The sequence below is a fragment of the Mauremys mutica genome, chromosome 9, assembly GCF_020497125.1.
Source record: "Mauremys mutica isolate MM-2020 ecotype Southern chromosome 9, ASM2049712v1, whole genome shotgun sequence".
NCBI classification, from domain to species: Eukaryota; Metazoa; Chordata; order Testudines; family Geoemydidae; genus Mauremys; species Mauremys mutica.
This window is the reverse complement of record NC_059080.1, coordinates 36,987,251-37,008,458: the sequence shown is the minus strand read 5'-3', so window position 1 is coordinate 37,008,458 and position 21,208 is coordinate 36,987,251. Positions and strand designations below refer to the sequence as shown.

The 21,208-nt window shown below is 40.9% G+C and overlaps 1 long non-coding RNA gene across 3 annotated transcripts in view; it reads left to right on the top strand.

Moving 5' to 3' along the window:
• The window catches only part of LOC123376825, a 64,000-nt gene that overhangs the window by 8,932 nt on the left and 33,860 nt on the right, over nucleotides 1-21,208 (top strand). The gene's annotated exons all lie outside the window — the stretch shown is intronic.

The following is a 21,208-nucleotide window of genomic DNA, read 5'->3' as shown; positions in this document are numbered from 1 at the left end:
CCTCAAGGTGCAGCTTCAGAAGGTTGTATCTGGAGATAGGGAATTTGCATTCCCTCCTCCCCACCCCCAGGTATTTCCAAGGAAACTCACTTAACTGTATTTATCCCAAAAGTTCCTTTTTGTCTGGCCCATTGTTTAAGAAAGTCCTTTGAGGTTCATAACGCTTCCCAGAATTTACATTAGTCAGGTTTCCCCTCTACAGACATTGTATACAATCCCACAATAATACATAAATATTTGCATTTTTAATACAATTAACTCCTAAAATACTTACACTTAATCCAGTAAGGATACTGCTGGAAATTGGCATATCTGCCACAATTTATATAGCCCCATCACCATACTGAGCACCTCAAACAGTGTATTTATCCCCACAGCACCACTGTGAGATACAAAAGAATCATCATCCCCATTTTACAGATGGGGAACTGAGGCACAAAAAGACTAACTGGCCTGGCCCACAGGAAATATGTGACAGAGTGAGACAGTGAACACAGGCCTACAGAGCAGATGCAGAAATTGGGCTTGGTTTTGGCTTAATTGGCTTGTGAGTTGCTTTTTGGCTAGTTTTTGGCTTATACCTTGTTGCTTCTTTCTTTTGATTGGCTCCCGGCAAGCAGGGGCAAGAGAGGGCAAGCAGTGGCAAGGGGCAAGTAGAGGCAAGGGGGGAAGAGAGTCAGGGGTGCACAGCAGACCCACCACAGTCCCAGACTGCACACCAGAGGGATCTAGTCACATAGAGTGTTGGGGTTCTTAGGGACTGGCTTGCTTTGGCCTTGTTTTGAAATGGGATTAGCTTGATTTCTGGCTTATTGTGAAAGTCGGGGTGCTTATTTACCGCATGGAAGATGGCAACTGTGCTGCAGAGTCCCAGCTGAGTGCCTGAGCCACAAGTCTTTCCTCTCTCTTGGCTCAAAGGACCTTAATAAAGGGGACTTCTCTGCTTATGTCATCAAGGTCTTAATGTCATTCAGTCATTCTTATTCACTAATCTGTGGGGGTACCTGCTGTTTCAGCCCTTGCCTCGCCAATTTTCATTCAGCTAATAGCATCCTCATTTCAATCTGTCCTTCTGTACCCTCCTCCATGTTAAACTAGCTTTCTGAGCCTGCTATTAGCCACTCCTAACAACCCAGCCCAATAACACATTGAAGGATTTTCCCAAGGATTTCACTTTGGCATTTATAGTCTGCAGCAGCCTGTTTGTGTTATTTTCCCATTCAGATGCTGCATTTGCATGTTTCTTATCCTTTATAAACAGCTGCAGATCTGGTTTATAGGGTGTTTTGTATCTCCCAGCTCTGGACCTGACTTTGGTGCCCTTTGATTGAACGGCAGCACTGCATGAAGCAGTCAACCAAACCCAGTCAAGCTGAGCTGTGTCATAGTTTATGCAGGTAGGCTAGATCTGTTAGTTCCATTGTTGTGACAGCAGAGGAGCAGAGGGCAGAATTCCTGCTATTTGTGTTTTGGATTCACTACATAGTGATTCTGAGATTGAGTCAGATCCAGATGAATGCACTGTGAGCTTTGGGGAAAAAAGTGCCTTTCCTTAACCTAACAACAGGGCAAAGTGAGAGTCAATTTCCCTGGTGATTAGGAACTTGAGAGCAGAAAGTCTAGTTTTTCCTGATTTAGGTTCCAGCTTCAAACTAAGTAATTAGATTAAATCATACATGAAATACTGTACAAATGTGGCCCAACTATCACTTAAAGGAAAATTGTGAACACAGTATCTTCCAGTATCTGCATTACTGTTGCTATAGAGGTACCTTGGCATCTCTCACAACACTTCAATGGGGAGTTCCTCCAGATGTGGGTAACTAATGGTCAGATTCTAATACCCACATGGAAAACAGTGCTACTCATTGTTAGTACTGGTGAGATGCTGATTAAGTACCCTCTCTTAGGTAAGGGTTTACATAGATACCAAATGCCTGCTTATTTAACAGAATCTTCCCAGGGCTACCCATGTCTCCCTTATTTTAGCCACCAAAACAGTGTACAAACTTTAAATATTGTAGGTAAGAAAACAAGCTAGACAAAATATCTGCGAGCAGCAGCACGGGAGCCGGCGAACAGGGCTGCTAACAGGGGAGTTTGAGTGGGAGAGTTGCCATTGGAGGAGCAGGTATTTGTATTTGCATCTGTCTTTGTAGTGCTTGTATCTCTCTGTAGAGGCCCGTCGGGGCAGACTGCTGAGTGGGCAGCAGAGCCCTGAGTAGGGGGCGGAGCTAGGCTGAGGAGGGGCCTATAAAAGCGGCCGCCCAGCCAGGCAGCGGCACAGCTGCGAGCAGCGGCACGGGAGCCGTCGAACAGGGCTGCTAACAGGGGAGTTTGAGTGGGAGAGTTGCCATTGGAGAAGCAGGTATTTGTATTTGCATCTGTCTTTGTGTATTTGCATCTGTCTTTGTAGTGCTTGTATCTCTCTGTAGAGGCCCGTCGGGGCAGACTGCTGAGCGGGCAGCCGAGCCCTGAGTAGGGGGCGCAGCTAGGCTGAGGAGGGGCCTATAAAAGCGTCCGCCCAGCCAGGCAGCGGCACAGCTGCGAGCAGCGGCATGGGAGCCGTCGAACAGGGCTGCTAACAGGGGAGTTTGAGTGGGAGAGTTGCCATTGGAGGAGCAGGTATTTGTATTTGCATCTGTCTTTGTAGTGCTTGTATCTCTCTGTAGAAATTCAAACTGGAACGGGTACAAAGAAGGGCCACTAGAATGATCCGAGGAATGGAAAGCCTGTCGTATGAAAAGAGACTTGAGGAGTTCGGTTTGTTTTCCTTAACCAAAAGAAGGTTGAGAGGAGATATGATTGCTCTCTTTAAATATATCAGAGGGATAAATACCAGGGAGGGAGAGGAATTATTTCAGCTCAGTACTAATGTGGACACGAGAACAAATGGATATAAATTGGCAGTCGGGAAGTTTAGGCTTGAAATTAGACGAAGGTTTCTAACCATCAGGGGAGTGAAATTCTGGAACAGCCTACCAAGGGAAACAGTGGGGGCGAAGGACCTCTCTGGCTTTAAGTTTAAGCTTGATAAGTTTATGGAGGGAATGGTTTGATAAGATAACACTATTTAGTCAATAGGTCAATAACGTGCCGCCACTGGTAATTAGTACCGAGGGTCAATGTTGGGATATTGAAAGTCTTTTTCCCGAGTGTCTGGCTGGAGAGTCTTGCCCGCATGCTCGGGGTTCAGCTGATCGCCATATTTGGGGTCGGGAAGGAATTTTCCTCCAGGGTAGATTGGCAGTGGCCCTGGAGGTTTTTCGCCTTCCTCCGCAGCATGGGGCAGGGGTCGCTTGCTGGAGGATTACCTGCTACTTGAAGTCTTTAAACCAGGATTTGGGGACTGCAACAGCTGAGTCAAGGGAGAGAATTATTCCAGGAGTGGGTGGGTCAGCTTTTGTGGCCTGCATTTTGCGGGGGGTCAGACTAGATGATCATAATGGTCCCTTCTGATCTTAAGTTCTATGATTCTATCTACTGTTGCCAGCACTGACCACCATTGAGTATATCCAGTGCTTCTACAATGTTGTTCATTTGCTGTGGGAAAAAAGAGCCATTTTCAGGATTAAATAAATATGATGGCATTAATTTGGTATTGTTGGGTGATAAACAGAACGTACAATTTATTTATACTCACTTTGATCCATTAGTGTACAATTAAAGATTGCCCATGTGTCTCTTCAAACTGTACCTTCGGCCACCTCTGAACAGGGAGAAACCCACCTATCCATTGGACCAATGGATATTTACAAACTCACTCTGTCATTACATCTGGAGGAAGTCTGTGGGTGGTGATATTTACTACCCCTTAAGTGTCTGCAGGCATAAAAGACTTGCAAGATAGTCATCTTCAACATACTTCTGCAGAATCTAGGTTAACAGAAATAAGAAAAGCCTCACTAGTCACCAATTAGCCTTAAGCAGCACTAGTTAACCAGCTGGTCCAGTAGCTAGAGCTTTGTTTTATTCCTGGCTGTACTTTTGACCTGCTGTATCAACTTGGAAAAAATCACTTCACCTTGGTCTTTGTTTATTTAGACTGTATGATTTTCAGAGCAGGGATCGTCTCTTACTATATGTCCATACAGTTCCGAGCACAATGAGGCCTTGATCTTGGTTGGTCCCTCTAGGTATTAATGTAATAAATAGCTGTTTGATAACATCTAGTTAGAAAACACTTGCCTTAGCATATGTGAGGACTTAATACTTTGCCTTTACTGCACATAGCTTCTTCATTCTGAGCATTTCAATGTACTCATACAAGCACTGTTGTGACGTTGCACTCCATCATGTTTATGGAAATATGCTTAAGAGTATAAATATAATGCAACTGGAATATGCTTTATGCAAAAGGTCTCTTGTAAGGTATAATTACAAAGTTTATAATCTACTGAGTATGTTCATCCTATTTGTATGAATGTATCATTCTTGTATCTGAAGCTAGAAATATGAAGTATTACTCTGAATTCCTATTGTAACTATGCAAAGTGTGGGCCATTAATGGTGGTTTAAAATCTTGATGGCTCCCATTAACCAGGACAACTGGTTGTAAATGGCTCTGTTTACTTGTAAGCCTTCCTGTGTTCATGTGAGTCAGTCAGGAAAGAATGGAGGCTTGGGCTCACAAGACATGTGACCATGTCACCTGGTACTGGAATCCATCTTAAACCTGGTGCTTTTCCATTTAGAAGGAGGGGTGGGGACCCAGAGAGACAAAAGATTCCCACCTTGTGCCAAAGCTATAAAAGAGGGTGGAACAGAACAAAGGGGGCAGCCAATCATGAGAAATCCCCTAGTTACCACCTGAGCTGGAATTAACAAGAACTGTACCGGGGAAAGGATTGGGCCCAGACTAAGAAGGAGTCTAGTCTGTGAAAGAAGCTTATTGGAACATCTTTGAGGGTGAGATTTACCCGTATTCAGTTTCTTAAATGTATTAGGCTTAGACTTGCATGTTTTGTTTTATTTCACTTGGTAACTTACTTGATTCTGTCTGTTATTACTTAAAACCACTTAAATCCTACTTTTTATACTTAATAAAATCACTTTTGTTTATTAATTAACCCAGAGTAAGTGATTAATATCTGGGGGAACAAACAGCTGTGCATATCTCTCTATCAATGTTATAGAGGGCGAACAATTTATGGCTTCACCCTGTATAAGCTTTATACAGAGTAAAACGGATTTATACAGAGTATACAGCTTTATACAGAGTAAAACGGATTTATTTGGGGTTTGGATCCCATTGGAAGCTGGGTGTCTGGGTGCTGGAGATAGGTGACTTGCTGAGCAGTTTTTGGTTAAAGTCTGCAGCTTTGGGGGCTTGGACTAGACCTGGGTCTGTGTTGCAGCAGACTAGTGTGTCTGTCTCAACAAGGCAGAGTTCTGGAATCCGAAGCTGGCAGTGGAAAACAGGATCAGAGGAAATTCCAGCACGTCAGGTGACAGTCTCAAGGGGGTCTGTGTGACCGAACCCGTCACAATTGTCTCACAACTTTTTAGGCAATAGGTATTTTACAGTAAAGCCTGTCACTCAAGTAACTGACATAATTTGGTTGCCTAATTTAGGTGGCCTTCTCAAAAGCGGAGAGTAGAACTGTTCTTGATACATTTAGGAAAAGTCTCAATATAGGAAGTTCCCTTTACATGGTGCTTTTTTTTGAAAAAGGTTTTTCTCCTTGGCTTTGCAAATGGAGTAACTGAGTCACAGAAGAATCAGTGACAGAGTCAAGAACAGAACCTTGAATGACTGACTCCTACTTTCCTGTTTAGATAGATAGATAGATAAACTAAGCAAAAAACCCTCCCTTCAGCATCATCTGCCCTGTGCCTTACGAGAAAGGTCATGTTTAAGACAGTTCTCTTTCTATCATTTGGCTTCCAGCTTCTTACTGGACCAAACACACACACACACTGCCCCCCACCAGGCTGTGACTAAAACATGAAGAAAAGGGGGCATCTAAGTGCTCCCTTTCTTGAAGGTGCATCATCCTGTTTTCTTGTTGGATTGATACAATCTGACATGAGCATTACAATTCAATGCATCAGCCAGAAAATTTAAAAGGACAGCTTTTCTGAAAAACCAACCATACTTTTTAGAATGAAAAAGGATCATAAATAAACCTAATGTATGCATTGCCCTCATCTTGCAAGGAGTAGAAACTATAAACTACAAGTATAAACTTCGAAAATACACTGACTATGCTGGTCAATGGGACTGACCCATAGCTTTGTTCAAAATCTGCTTTCATTAGCAAACATCCATTGATTATTATATAAAAACTGTGAAAAGAAGTGCTTTATTATAAACAGTAAATGCATATTTATTACAGTGCTTATAGTAGCTAATACATCCTGTAAGGAGTTCCATTATAAACTCATTTGCACTTGTTTATAACTTTTTTGGAAAGAACTCCTTTAAGACTGAAACTTTTTGGAAAGTCCTCCTACAGGTTTGAGGGTGGCAGTGGGGTTGTTTATTTAAAACCCTAAAATCTCAACTCTGTTATTTTTGAATCATGGTAAATTGGATGAAAAACATCAATGTATTTCAGCTTTAAAAATACTAAAAATTCTTTCGCTCATTGTTATAAAAGAAGGGCTGCACAAAAATTTCCAAATCTGCCAAGTGGCTAAACTCTGTGAGGCAGTCTCCAAGCTACATTCAGGGAGAATATGACAGTTCAAAGCAATTGCAAAATCTCTTCTGGGCATGCTCAGTGGGTATTTGGTAAGGGCAAGATTTTCAAGAGTGAATACTGAAGTTAGGTCCTAAATCCACATTTAAGCATCAACATAAGTGGCATGATTTTCTAAAATGATTAAGTCAATGGGAGTTGCTGGGTGCTCAACACTCTTCAAAATCAGACCACTTATTTAGGAATCCAAGTCAGATTTTAGAATACTAATTAAGCCGGGAAGCTTGGCCTAAAGCAATATCATAGAATCATAGAAAATTAGGATTGGAAGAGACCTCAGGAAGTCATCCAGTCCAACCTTCTGCCTCAAAGCAGGACTGACCCCAACTAAATCATCCCAGCCAAGGCTTTGTCAAGCCGGGCCTTAAAAACTTCTAAGGATGGAGATTCCACTGTCTCCCTAGATAACACATTCCAGTGCTTCACCACCCTCCTAGTGAAATAGTTTTTCCTAATATCCAACCTAGACCTCCCCCCTTTAACTTGAGACCATTGCTCCTTGTTCTGTCATCTGCCACCACTGAGAACAGTCTAGCTCCATCCTCTTTGGAACCTCCCTCACTCTTCTCTTCTGCAGACTAAATAAGCCCAGTTCCTCTCCTCGTAAGTCATGTGCCCCAGCCCTCTAATCATTTTTGTTGCCCTCTGATGGATTCTCTCCAATTTGTCCACATCTTTTCTGTAGTGGGGGGCCCAAAACTGGACACAATACTCCAGATGTGGCCTCACCAGTGCCAAATAGAGGGGAATAATCACTGCCCTCGATCTGCTGGCAGTGCTCCTACTAATGCAGCCCAATATGCCATTAGCCTTCTTGGCAACAAGGGCACACTGTTGACTCTTATCCAGCTTCTCATCCACTGTAATCCCCAGGTCTTTTTCTGCAGAACTGCCGCTTAGCCAGTCAGTCCCCTGCCTGTAGCATTGCATGGGATTCTTCTGTCCTAAGTGCAGGACTCTGCACTTGTCCTTGCTGAACCTCATCAGATTTCTTTTGGCCCAATCCTCCAATTTGTCTACCTCACTCTGGACCCTATCCCTACCCTCCAGCGTATCTACCTTTCCCCCCAGCTTAGTGTCATCCATGAACTTGCAGAGGGTGCAATCCATCCCATCATCCAGATCATTAATGAAGATGTTGAACAAAACCAGCCCCAGGTCCAACCCCTGGGGAACTCCACTTGATACTGGTTGCCAACTAGATATCGAACCGATGATCACTATCTGTTGAGTCTGACGATATAGCCAGCTTTCTATCCACCTTATAGTCCATTCATCCAATCCATACTTTTTTAACTTTCTGGCAAGAATATTGTTGGAGACCGTATCAAAAGCTTTGCTAAAGTCAAGGTATATCACATCCACCACTTTCTCCATATCCACAGAGCCAGTTATCTCATCATAGAAGGCAATCGGGTTGGTCAGGCATGACTTGCCCTTGGTGAATCCATGTTGACTGTTCCGGATCACCTTCCTCTCCTCCAAGTGCTTCAAAATGGATTCCTTGAGGATCTGCTCCATGCTTTTTCTGGGGATTGAGGTGAGGCTGACGGGTCTGTAACTCCCTAAATTCGTCTTCTTCCCTTTTTTAAAGATGGACACTATATTTGCGTTTTTCCAATCGTCCAGGACCTCCCCCAGTTGCCACGAGTTTTCAAAGATAATAGCCAATGGCTCTGCAATCACATTAGCCAACTCCCTCAGCACTCTTGGATGCAGTGCATCCAGCCCCATGGACATCACTTGTGCATGTCCAGCTGTTCTAATTAGTCCTTAACCTGTTCTTTCACCACTGAGGGCTGCTCACTTCCTCTCCATACGTGCTGCCCAGTGCAGCAGTTTGGGAGTTGACCTTGTCTGTGAAGATCAAGGAAAAAAAAGTATTGAGTACTTCATCTTTTTCTACATCATCTGTCACTAGGTTGCCTCCCCCATTCAGTAAGGGTCACACACTTTCCCTGATCATCTTCTTTTTGTTAACATACCTGTAGCAACCCTTCTTGTTACCCTTCACATCCCTTGCTAACTGCAACTCCAGTTGTGTGTTAGCCTTCCTGATTACACCCTGCTTGCTCAAGCAGTATTTTTATACTCCTCCCTAGTTACCTGTTCAAGTTTCAACTTCTTGTAAACTTCCTTTTTGTGTTTAAGCTCACTGAACATTTCTCTGTTGAGCCAAGCTGGTCGCCTGCCATATTTGCTATTCTTTCTGCACATCGGGATGGTTTGTTCCTGCACCCTCAATAAGGCTCCTTTGCTTTTATGCTTTTTATAAAATGAAAAAGTATAACTAGGGAGATCAAATAAGAATTTGAAAAGCAACTAGAAAAAGACTCAAAAAACAGCAAAACAGCAAAAACATTTTTAAGCACACCAGAGGCAGGACACTTGCTGAGCAATCAGTGGGGCCCCTGGATTATCAAGGTGCTAAAGGCATACTCAAGAAAGACAAGGCCATTGTAGAAAAGTTAAATTAATTCTTTGCATCGGTCTTCACTTCAGAGGACATGAGAGGGCATTCCCACATCTGAGCCATTTTTTGTAGGTGATAAATCTGAGGAAGTGCCCACATTGAAGGATCAATAGAGGAGGTTTTGGAAAAAATTGATAAATTAAATAGTAATAAGTCACCAGGCCCAATAAGTTAAATCAGCTTCTGTACTAGATGACTGGGGGATAGCTAATGTGACACCAATTTTTAAAAAAGGCTCCAGAGGTGATCCTGGCAATTAAGGCCAGTAAGCCTAACTTGAGTACAAGGCAAATTGGTTAAAACAATAGTAAAGATCAGAATTATTAGACACATAGATGAACACAATTCATTGGGGAAGAGTCAATACTGCTTTTGTAAAGTGAAATCATGCCTTACCAAATCTATTACAATTTTTTGAGAAGGTCAACAAACATACAGACAAGGATGATCCAGTGGACAGAGGGTATTTAGACTTTCAAAAAGCCTTTGACAAGGTCCCTCACCAAAGGCTCTTTAAGCAAAGTAAGCAGTCATGGGAAAAGAGGAAGGTCATCTCATGGATCAGTAATAGGTTAAAAGACAGGAAACAAAGGGTAGGAATAAATGGTCAGTTTTTAGAATATAGAGAGGTAAATTGCAGTGACCCCCAGGGATCTGTACTGGGACCGGTCGTATTCAACATATTCATAAATGATCTGGAAAAGAGGGTAAACAGTGAGATGGCAAAATTTGCCGACAGTACAAAATTACTCAAGATAGTTAAGTCCAAAGCACACTGCGAAGAGTTACAAAAGGATGTCACACAACTGGGTGACTGGGCAACAAAATGGCAGATGAAATTCAATGTTGATAAATGCAAAGTAATGCACTTCGGAAAACATAATCCCAACTATACATACAAAATCATGTGGTCTAAGTTAGGTGTTACCACTCAAGAAAGCAATCTTGGAGTCATTTGGATAGTTCTCTGGAAACATCCGCTTCCTGTGCAGCGGCAGTCAAAAAAAGCTAACAGATGTTAGTAACCATTAGGAAAGGGATAGATACGCCAGTAAATATCATATTGCCACTAACATTAATCAATGGTACACCCACACCTTGAATACTGTGTGCAGTTCTGGTTGCCCCATCTCAAAAAAAAGATATATTGGAAATGGAAAAGGTACAGAGAAGGGCAACAAAAATGATTGGTGTATGGAACAGATTCCATCTGAGGAGAGATTTAAAAAACGGTGACTGTTCAGTTTTGAAAAGAGACAACTAAAACGGGTTATGATAAGGATCTATAAAATCATGAATAGTATGGAGAAAGTGAATAAGGAAGTGTTATTTATTCCTTCACATAACACAAGGACCAGGGATCACCCAATGAAATTGTTAGGCATCAGGTTTAAAACAAACAGAACAAAATAGTTCTTCACACAACACACAGTCAACCTGTGGAACTTGTATTGGAGGATGATGTTAAGGCCAAAAGTATAACTGGGTTCAGGAAAGGATTTGATAAGTTCAAGGAGACTAGGTCCATTTATGGCTAATACCCAAGATGGTTACAGATGCAACCCTATGCTCTGGGTGTCCTTAAGCCTCTGACTGCCAGAAGCTGGGACTGGACGACTAGAGATGAATCACTTGATAATTGCCCTGTTCTATTAATTCCCTTTGAAGCATACAGCATTGGCCACTGATGGAAGACAGGATATTAGGCTAGTTGGACCCGGTATGGCCATTCTTATGTTCTTACGAAATATGTTCAGTCACTTTTCAGGGTGATACCAAGAGCCACTCCTTCATTGTTTGTGTTACTCTGTGTCACACCAAGGACCTCATAAACGCACTTTAAATTATTACTGATACACACAGATCTTTGAGAATGTATATGTGATGCTGGGCAAGCCAGTACCCTATTTTACACAATAAACTGGTCTCTTCACAACAGATAAAAATGATCTTTTGTATTTCCTTAATTTATTTTGAAATAAATATGGAGGGAATAGGTCAGGAATCTACAAGTCAGCGGTCAACCTGTTATTTCTCAGCTAATGTGAAATGTCCCCAGCATTTCATTTTATTATGAATTATAATGATAAGGAAAGGGCAAGTGCCTACATCATTACTCAGCCTGATAAAAGAAATCAAACCTCGCTATGACTGAATGACAAAATACTCCAGTTCATTTGATCTTTGAAATCTATTAACCTCTCTTTCATATGAAACCTCTAACAGATTTTATTTTGATCTGGATACAGGGCTCTTTTATTATCAGTTACTACCTCACATGCTGCACTAAAAATGTACTCTGCACACACTGTGAAGTTAGATGGTTCAGAAATTAAATGCCCATCCTGTCTAGTAGTGATAAAATATCACTCCAGAAAATAAAGTGATAATCAATGACAGCAATATGAGATTCAAGAAGATACCTGTCTAGTGTAATAGATAAAGCCGTAAAACCTTATTCATGATAGTAAAGGCATCACATCTCAATGATAATTGAGGGTTAGGTTTTACCATCTTTACACACCTGTGCTTACTCCACAAGCAGTCCCACTGACATAAATAGAGTAAGGTACTAGTCAATGTGAATAAAGATGACAGAACCTGTCTCTGAGTGGGAATAACCAGGACTCCCATAATAAACATTTAAAAAGAGGAACACCCAATTACTTCGCCTCTCTCTTCATTCTTATTAAACCAATTCATCCATTTTAGCAGGAGAAAGTATAATCCCCACAAAAGAGCCTTGGGAATAACACACATCATAACATTTCTTTTCCTGGGTCATTTCTCACTAACACTGAATACCTTTATATTCCCCCCCCATCCCTTTCTCCACCCTCCTACACACACACACAGCTCCCAAGCCCCAAGTTACTCCTCTATAGGCAAAGGGGGAAGAGACCCCCAAATAATTTCATGGCTACGTTATTTATTAGCACAATTAGGGAAAAGTCATATGAAATAATCAAGTGTTTAGTTAGCAGCACTAATATGTCGAGCATGTATGCTTCTTGTAGCTACCGGTACTCAATTTATAATGCATTCTGCAAGCCCTATGGGATCTTTGAGTGGCTTTTTACAGTAAATTCAGTGGAAATGAGTGCAAATGCTTTTTGCAGCTTTGTAACACTAAAGAAAGTCACCCTATTTCCACAAACCCTGAGATGCTAAATCCTCTGTTTAGCCACAAAACAAGATCAACAGGGAGATTGGCAGTAGAAACTTCCCCTCACTGTCCCACTCACTCCCCCATTCCACTCCCCTTCCTCCTACACAGTTTCCAAATCAGAGCTGCAGAGCCCTGTTTGCCTAGCTGGTGAAATCAGACAAACAAGCCCTCAAGAGCTCAAAGCAAAGTACAGTGTTGTTTAACCTTCCCTGTTCCCTTGTCCTAGAAATAAAAGTAGAAGGTAACGATTAATCTTGCAATTTAGCCTTCTGGGTTTTGTTTGTGTGTTCTTGCTGGATTGCCGCAGAACTTCCCTTTTTATTGTAGTTACTTGGGTGGCTATGAGCACCAATGCTAATTACAGGAAAAAAATGGGACTAGCAGTTTTCAATTAAAACTGGGTGTGAAAGAATGCACTTTGATACTCTTCAGAAAGGCTGTTTTCATCACCAAGTGATGTGCTCTGCTAAATCAATGATTGCATAGATCACCTCTAAGCTGGGCTGCTTTTTATTTTATTTATCTAGTCATTTTACATATTTTCTGTGTATTATATTTCTAATGATTGGAATGTCATTTCAGAAAGATCCATTAAAATTAAATCAGTACCATGGATAGAAGAGGCAGTTCCATTTGCTCAGCTCCTCGTGCTCCTCCTCTCCTACCCCCAAACATCAACTTCTGATCCCTACCAAACTAAATAGTGGAGGGGCTACAATAAAAAGATTACTACGAATGATTAGTTCTGCTTACTTTAAAGGAGTAAATACACAAAAGAGTCTTCAGTATTGCACAGGTGAGATGCTTGCACTCAAAGTGTCTACTGAAGAAGATCCCTGGTGTATGGAAATTCTAGGAATATAAATGACAGTACTTTGCACTGGTACAAAATTGCCTATTTCAGACAGAGAAACAAGCTACAGTACAACCACCCACTGCTGAATATATGAAAAATCACTTTTAATAATGTGAAAGCAAAATGTATTGAACCTCAAGTTTATGAACAATAAATTGTCCCAAAGAAAACAAATTTAATTTATTAAATTTAATTTGGTGTATAACCAACTTTGAAACCTTGTCTAGATTAAAAAAAAATAAAGCTAGACAAATCAAGGCTTCATTTGATAATTTCCCCAAACTTCACTTGGTTTTGGGCATGCTGATACTTGGCCCACAACCTTTTTCAAAAGAAAGAGACATATGAAAAGAAAAAAGATACTGAATCTAAGTCATCCAAATAATGACAAAGTTCTCAGCTCTGCATCATAAAAAAGTAAAACTGCTACATAAATCATTTATATAAATCAATGTCTGGTCTGTCCTAATGACAAGAAATACTGTAATGCTCTACTTTTTACTGGAACTGGGCACACAAAAGGAAGAAAAAAATAGTCCCTTTAAATCATATTTCTAATGTGGGTGTCATTTGAGCCAGGCAAAACTGAATTATCCATTCATAAAATTCAAGGTGATCTGTTTTTAAGTACCAACGAATATTAAGCCATTATTTTTACTTACAGTATTTGCAGATGCCAGATTTTACATGCCAGTATCCAACAGCAGTTAATAAACGTTCTTTGCCTACTCCAATAAGCTGTTGCTAGAATTGAGCAAAGAACTGACATCTTTAACAACAGGCATGGAGGCTTATGTTGTAAGGAATGTGTCCCATATCCACATGTATGACATACAATTCTAACATTACTTGTGTTTACTTCAACTTGCTTTACTGACTAAGCTGACCACATAAAAAGATGTTTGCACCTTTATAGAACAGTCCTTTGCAAATACATCTCCAAACAAGAAGGTGTAAAGCCCCAGATCCAAATAATATAAACAGAAGCAACAGTACAGAATCCGTGTCAATTTGTGTGAGCTTTACCAGGTTAACAAAATGTATACTCGTTATGATTCTTTTTCAACCATGCTTCTATAATCCGTAACAAATTTAATTCTGATTCCCTGGAGGACCAGCATAGAGATAATAAGCAAGCTAATTTAGCTGTGAGATCCCTTGCATTACAGACTATATTGTCATTCTTAATCATGTGTGACAATAATAGCTCCATGTTCCCAAAAGCATCATTCTAAGATGCCTCTGTGATTCACAAACTGAGTCCTGATTCTCATCACATCTCATCTCATCTCATCTAGTGGATTCTCATCTCATCTAGTGGAGTCTTATACCAGACTCCACTAGAATTACTTCTGATTTGCATCAGTGTGATATCCAAATCAGAGAATGACTAGATTTCTTAGAATAAAGTCTTCTCTGAGAAAGAAGAGGAAAAGTCTGAAGAAGCCTACAAAGAAAAAGGGCAAGACTTACTTACAGCATTTTCCTAAATACCTAAGATTGAAGTTAACCTTTTTTTTTCTGAAACCTTGAGCGCTACACTGATTACTTAATAATAAACATAGTTATCCAGGAATCCTTATTGAAGCATCATCTTTTTCTGGTGTCAGATCCCCAGCTAGGTTAAGTCAGCATAGCTCAGTTGAATTCAGTGGGGTGACAGTGATCTATACTAGCTAAGGATGTAAGAGCACACCCAACTTCTATCATTAGTGGATAGTCCATGAGGAGCTAATCAGACCACAGCTTGACTTGGTGAATGGGGAAGACTCATTCCTCTGGCCTCTCCAATGCAATATCTTCTGAACTACTGAAAAAAGAGAGAATAGATGCAAGCTCCCTTTTAAAGGTCATGTAATTTTGTGGGCCACCCCAGGATGAATTACCAAAGAGGAGTGTCGCAATCTGTTGCACAGTTATGGCTATGTATGGCCACTTGTCGGTCCACGGCCATCTTGAACCTGTTCAAAGGACAAGACAGCCTCTATGTTGGACCAAGTTCTTGTTAAAGGGCAGAGATGCTATCCTGCCCAGCAACACTGGTTGTGTTTGCATTTTTTACTGGGTCATCTAAGGGTCGGGCTAGTGCCGTGTGCAGAGACCTGATCCTGCCCAGCAACTTGTGATGTCATGTGCAACATTTTGGTGCTGTGTGCATTTTTCCCGCTCTTTTTTGGCCCGGTTATCTAAGGGTCAAACTTGTTTACTCAACTACCCCAGTGTGCCGTGTGCAAATCCTGCTGGCGTGGGGTGGCAACAGCTCGTAACCTGGAGGGAGGGGGAACCAGGGAGCCAATCAGAGACCGACACAAGGGAATGAGACCTTTCAATAAAACTAGGTTTCCCCCCAGAAAATCTTGTCTTGACCATCGTCTTCTTTGGTGGAGTATCCGCGTGTTAGCTGAGGGTCTGATCAACCTTTCAGCCAGGGTCTCTTCCTGGTATAGAGCTAATCAGAGCCGACCGGGACACGGCTCTCGTGTCGTGTTGTTTAACTTTATTTTGTGGATTTATCTTTTGGATCTATTTTTTGGTTTTTGGATTTTTCGCTTTGGACTTGGTCCCGGTCGGCTCATCATGCTCCTGGTGTCTGTTCTGCTGGTCAGCTGCTCCTTGAGTGCGGTATTTGTCTTTTAATTTCTGGCAGTTAGTCTAGTTAGCCTCTCATTTTCCCTTTCCCAAATTGGTACCAGCCCCAAACAATTGCACATTTGCACACTTGTACATTTGCACATTTGCCTAGCTAGCTTGTTTACTCATTCTACTTGTTATTGAAATGTTAATTGCAAACTGTTTATGTGAATGAATCACTGCTCTGTCTGTGTCCTGTGTGTGTGTGTTTAAACTTGGGAGCTGCCTCTACTTAGAGGGTAGCTGACCAAGGGGGTCCAGTCCCCGCGGTCTGAGTGAGTGGAATCTGCCCAGCTGCAGCCGCACCACACTCTGGATTTATCCTCTGTGTGAACGCAAGGGTGGCTGAGGCAGTGGCCCGTGGGTCTCTTTTCTGTGTTGCACCGGGCATCGCCCTGACGAACCCGATTCCTACCTTGAGAGATTGGTGTGCCTGTCTATTTGGTGGTGTGGCGAGCAGTATACAGTACATTGTTATTGGTTTGAATTTGCTTGCATTGTTTATCTGAGTCCCAGTTGGAAATTGCCTCCCCCCCCGGCCCAAGGTGTAAAGAAATCCCTAAATAAACGCAGCCACTTGGCTTTTCAGTGTTACCCTGGTCCTGCCTGTCTTTTCCTCACTCAATACCAAGCTTGAACGAACCCCCAGCTAATTCAGACAAGGAGGAGAGATCTTCTTCCATTAGAGTCCAATCTGTATTCCACCAGGTAAAGAATAGCTGATTTCAGCTAATTTGCAAACAAATTTATATTCAAACTGTATGAAAAACAGTGTGAAAACTCATTCTATACATGTTTTGGATTGAGCCCAGCATCTGATACATGTTATGTGCAAAAGCATGAACACAAAATCAGCCCAAAATAATTTGCCCCTTTATTTTTTTGTTTCCAGTAGCACCCACAGTGAGGTAGCTATTTTTAAAGTATATACAGTATTGTCCCTACCTCAAAGGCTTACCATTTCTTGTGAAAGTAGAATTAGCTTCTTTAATACATTTCTAGAACCAAAGAAGTCTAAAAGAAAGGCCTATCATGCTGTTAATCATTCCACCAGAAGTTAATACAGGAATGATTCCTACAGTGCATTGCTCTGTTTAGTTTTAGCTATAAATCATCCCAGAGATGAGGCTTCCATCACTTCCGTTTGAGAGACAATTCCACAATTTACTAGAACTCAAATTCTAAGATTTTCCCCCCAGATATCCAGCTTAGAGTTTTCTTTTCTCCAATTTCATCCCACTCCTCCCAGGTTTGGTATCTTGTGCCATTCAAAACAATCCCTCTCCCTCCTTGGTGTTTGCACCCTTTAGTTATTTGCACATGGTTATTTTATCCTAGGCATTGCTTGGTCAATCTACACATATGAAGTTCTTTTAATTTTTTCTTATGAGTCAATCCCTCCAGATGCTTAATCATTTTTCTCCTTTTGGGTTTAAAATTGAAAAAATGCTAGGTTTATGACAGAAGGAAAGAGAAAAACAACATATCCTTGTTATAAATTAGCCTTATTGCTCCAATAATAATACTTGATAGGTGATGGATTCTTGGCTCAATATTCAGGATGGTATGTGAATAGATGTCAATTTTTACTTAGTAGCAGTAATAGCACTTTTAAAACAAGCAATAGTCACCACATACGGCAAAGCTTAAAGACTATAGCCTGTTAAATATCTTAGCATACATACAACTTACATTTGTTTTTTCAGTAAACAACCATGCCATATTTCCCTTCATAAAGCTCTGTAAGAACTATAGCTCAATATGTACAGATGACCTTCAAGAATTCTGATGACTGCAGTAACTTGGCTAAGTGAGGCAGTATCAACAGACATATTGTAGCATTTGCCTTCAAGAGACTCAGGAGAGGAAAACCTGTCTATTATGGCCCAGCATTTAGATAGCATTACCTATCGCTAGCCATATGTTCTGAACAGCAACTTCTAAAATCTGCCAAAGTCACTGTAAATAATTTAAGTACACAGAGGAGTATTGTATCCATTGTCTCATACATACCACAGTAAAGATATTTTAACATTCACAGCCTTGAGTTTCATTTGTAATATATAAGAAACAGCTTCCTCTTTTTTAATGAGGCTGTCTATCCAATGACCTTTGTCTGCACCCTCTGCAAAGATGATTTCAGTTCTGCCCTTGAAACATAGTTCCAGCAAAGTTGCCAATTCATATAATATTCTTTCCTGTCTTGTATTTCTCTTATTGTGGAAGTTCTGCAGCCAACACAAAAATTAAGTCTTTGTCAGTATTCCTGCAAGATCGTCTTTGCTTTCTAATTTTGTTTGAAATTATATTTCTTCAGCAATATAGTAGATAGGTGCTTCAATGGTGATTCGTAGCAGTGCTTCTGCCTTATGTGACTGTCACCAGTTGATGTACATACTAATGTTACAGGATAATGACTTTTGGATGACCTTCAGATGTCTGGAAGATTGACCTCTTATCCCAGAAAGAGGCAACATAAAAGAGAATGTTTGTAACAAATCTACTTAAGGACAAAATTCCCTTCTGTGAGGAAAGTTCTCCCAAAACTTTGAGGGCTTCAGTGGTGCATAAGCCTTAAGAGGTCTCTGTACAGAGGTGAATTTTAACCTAAAAGAACAAAAAGAAAAAAAGCTACAGTAGACACACATTGTTCATTTTATTTTCACTAGCTTCTTATGGCAAATGCTTAAATAGGCAGCAAGCTTGAAAATGTGCTCAAGTCCTGCAGTGCTATACAAATCATATTAAGCGTCCTAGATGATCTTTAGCATGCTATTTTCCTAGCAAAATAATATTTGTATTAACTTCTGCAGTCGTCTTTTCCCTCCATTCCACTCCAGCTGCATTGGCACTTCCCATCTCTATCTAGTTGATGAGTAGTGATATAAATTACTTAAGTTAACTCTATGCCTGCACCTATCCCAAAGCCAATGGTTAATATTTAAATCCATGTTTAAGTTTTACAGTGCTTTTTGCTGTTTTTCCTTGTACCCTCTCCTGATCATACTAATACAAAAGCAGTGGTTTCCCACAAAGAAAAAAAACGTTATTCAAAGTATCCTTATCATTTATATCTTTTTTTCTGGCGATGGTAATTTCTTTCAGCATGTATTGGAAAAAGATACCTGTTAATTACCTTAAATCAACAGAAACAGTTAGAATAAAATTAAAATTAAAATAAAATGTAATGCCATGCAGGGGAAGAAGCTCTACACTCTATAGGTATAGAAAAATGAGCAATATCTAGTACTATAGGTATACTGCACTGATAGTTTAGTGACTCTGTAGACAAACACTGCAACCATTACAATCTATTTTAGTGAGGGGGCATTGGGGTTATTCTATACTTTGAAAACTGTCTTTAGCTTCCGCTCGACAACCACTAGAAAAGAGCAGTGGGCTCCAGAGTTTAACATGTCATCTTAGAGTGGCACTTCTTAAAGCAATAAGTGCTCTTATATATAACTATATAACTCCTATAACTGCTCTTTGCCAAAGGTTATTAGCACAAATTCTGGTTTCGAGTTTAAAGGTGATCATTCAGTCCAGAGAAAAGAGAACAGAATAATATTGGCACATGCAGAAAGTCTACCTGTGCTTCAGAAACATAACTGATTGTACATTCTTTGGGATATGGACTATGTTTTTCTTTAAGCTTAGAAAGTATCTAGCATATTTTGTGCACTAATAGAATAGAAAAAAATATACTCAGCTTGTGACTCACTTAAAAATATGCTTTGTGTGATTTCCTGGTCCACATTAAGTAGCTACAGGCTGTCATGCCCATTTTCTAGTATCTGGGGAACATGGACAAGTGACTAATTAGCAAGAATAGCCAGATCTATATAAAGAAACATTTAAGTTCTAGAAACTCTCACACTAAAACATTTCCAACAACCTATGAGAAGGATTTCTCTTTTTACACAACGCTAATCTCAGTTCATATTTCCTATGTAGTAAAGACAAATTGGTAACACTGGACATGATTTAATTAAAATCTGAACCCACATTTGTGCCTCTGTCTCCTGCATGCAATTTCTAATGAAAATGTAAGAGATTGTTTCTAGAAATTGAGAGTATAAGATAAGATGAGAAAGAAACAGTTACTTACTGTAACTGTGGTTATTTGAGATGTGATGCAGACGTGTATTCCACTTACATGTGTGTGCACCCAGCATTCCAGAGCCAGAGATTTTGCCTACCAGTATCTGTAGAGGGGTGGCACTTATGCCTCCTGGCTGTGGCCCATCCCATGGCTATATGAGGTGGCCCCGCCCTGAACCTCCTCAGTTCCTTCGCACCAAATGCCCATGAGAGGAGACTCCAATGCAGAAGGGATGGAATACACATCTGCATCACATCTCGAAGAACCACAGCTACAGTAAGTAACCATTTCTTCTTCTTTGAGTAGATGCAGATGTGTATTCCACTTAAGTGACTCCCAAGCAGTACCCTTCCCAGGAGGCAGGGCTCAGAGTCTACCTAAATAAAGGATCACAAGTCCGCCATTCCAAAGTCTGCATCTGCTCTGGAAAATGCAGTAATTCCATAATGATCTGTAAAGTATGGATGGATGGCCAAGTGGCAGCCTTGCAAATATCCAATATGGAAATGTCCCTGAGGAACACTATTGACATTGCTTGTGCTCTTGTCAAATGATCTCCTATCTGCTGAGGAGGCATAGCCAAAGCTATTTCATTTGCAGTCTTGATACATGATGTTATCCATCTAGAGATGATCTGCATGTGACATGAACAGGTGAGGCTAAGCACAAAATGGTTCAGTCCTATGCAGATAGAGATCTAGACATTGCCTGACGTTGCTCCTCTGGAGATGAATGCAGCTTAGGAAAAAAAGACAGATAAATATACTGCCTGGTTCAAATGAAATGGAGAGACTACTTTATACAAAAATTGTGGGTGGGGTCGTAAAGTTCCCTTGTCTTTGGAGAATTGTGTATAAGGAGGCCATGCCATCAAAGCCTGCCACTCACACACCCTTCTAATGGGTGTAATTCTCTCCAGGAATGAGGTTTTCTGACACAAGAGGTGCAGTGGACAACACACTAGGTGCTCAAATGGAGGACCCATTAGAGCTGCCAGAACCATATTTAGGTCCAACAAGGGGATCGGTTCTCGGACTGGAGGATGTATATAGAGAAGTCTTTTCAGGAAACTTGTCACCATGGCACTGGAGACGATGGATAAGTGAATAAGTGAATGAAATGCTGATATTGCTGCCAGATGCATTCTCAGTGAACTAAGCACAAGCCCCAACTTCCAAAGGTGTAGCAGATACTCCAAGATGTCATGCATAGAAGTCCATGTCAGCTAGGTCCTGCAGGCCAGGGACTGCACTGAAAATCTCTTCCACTT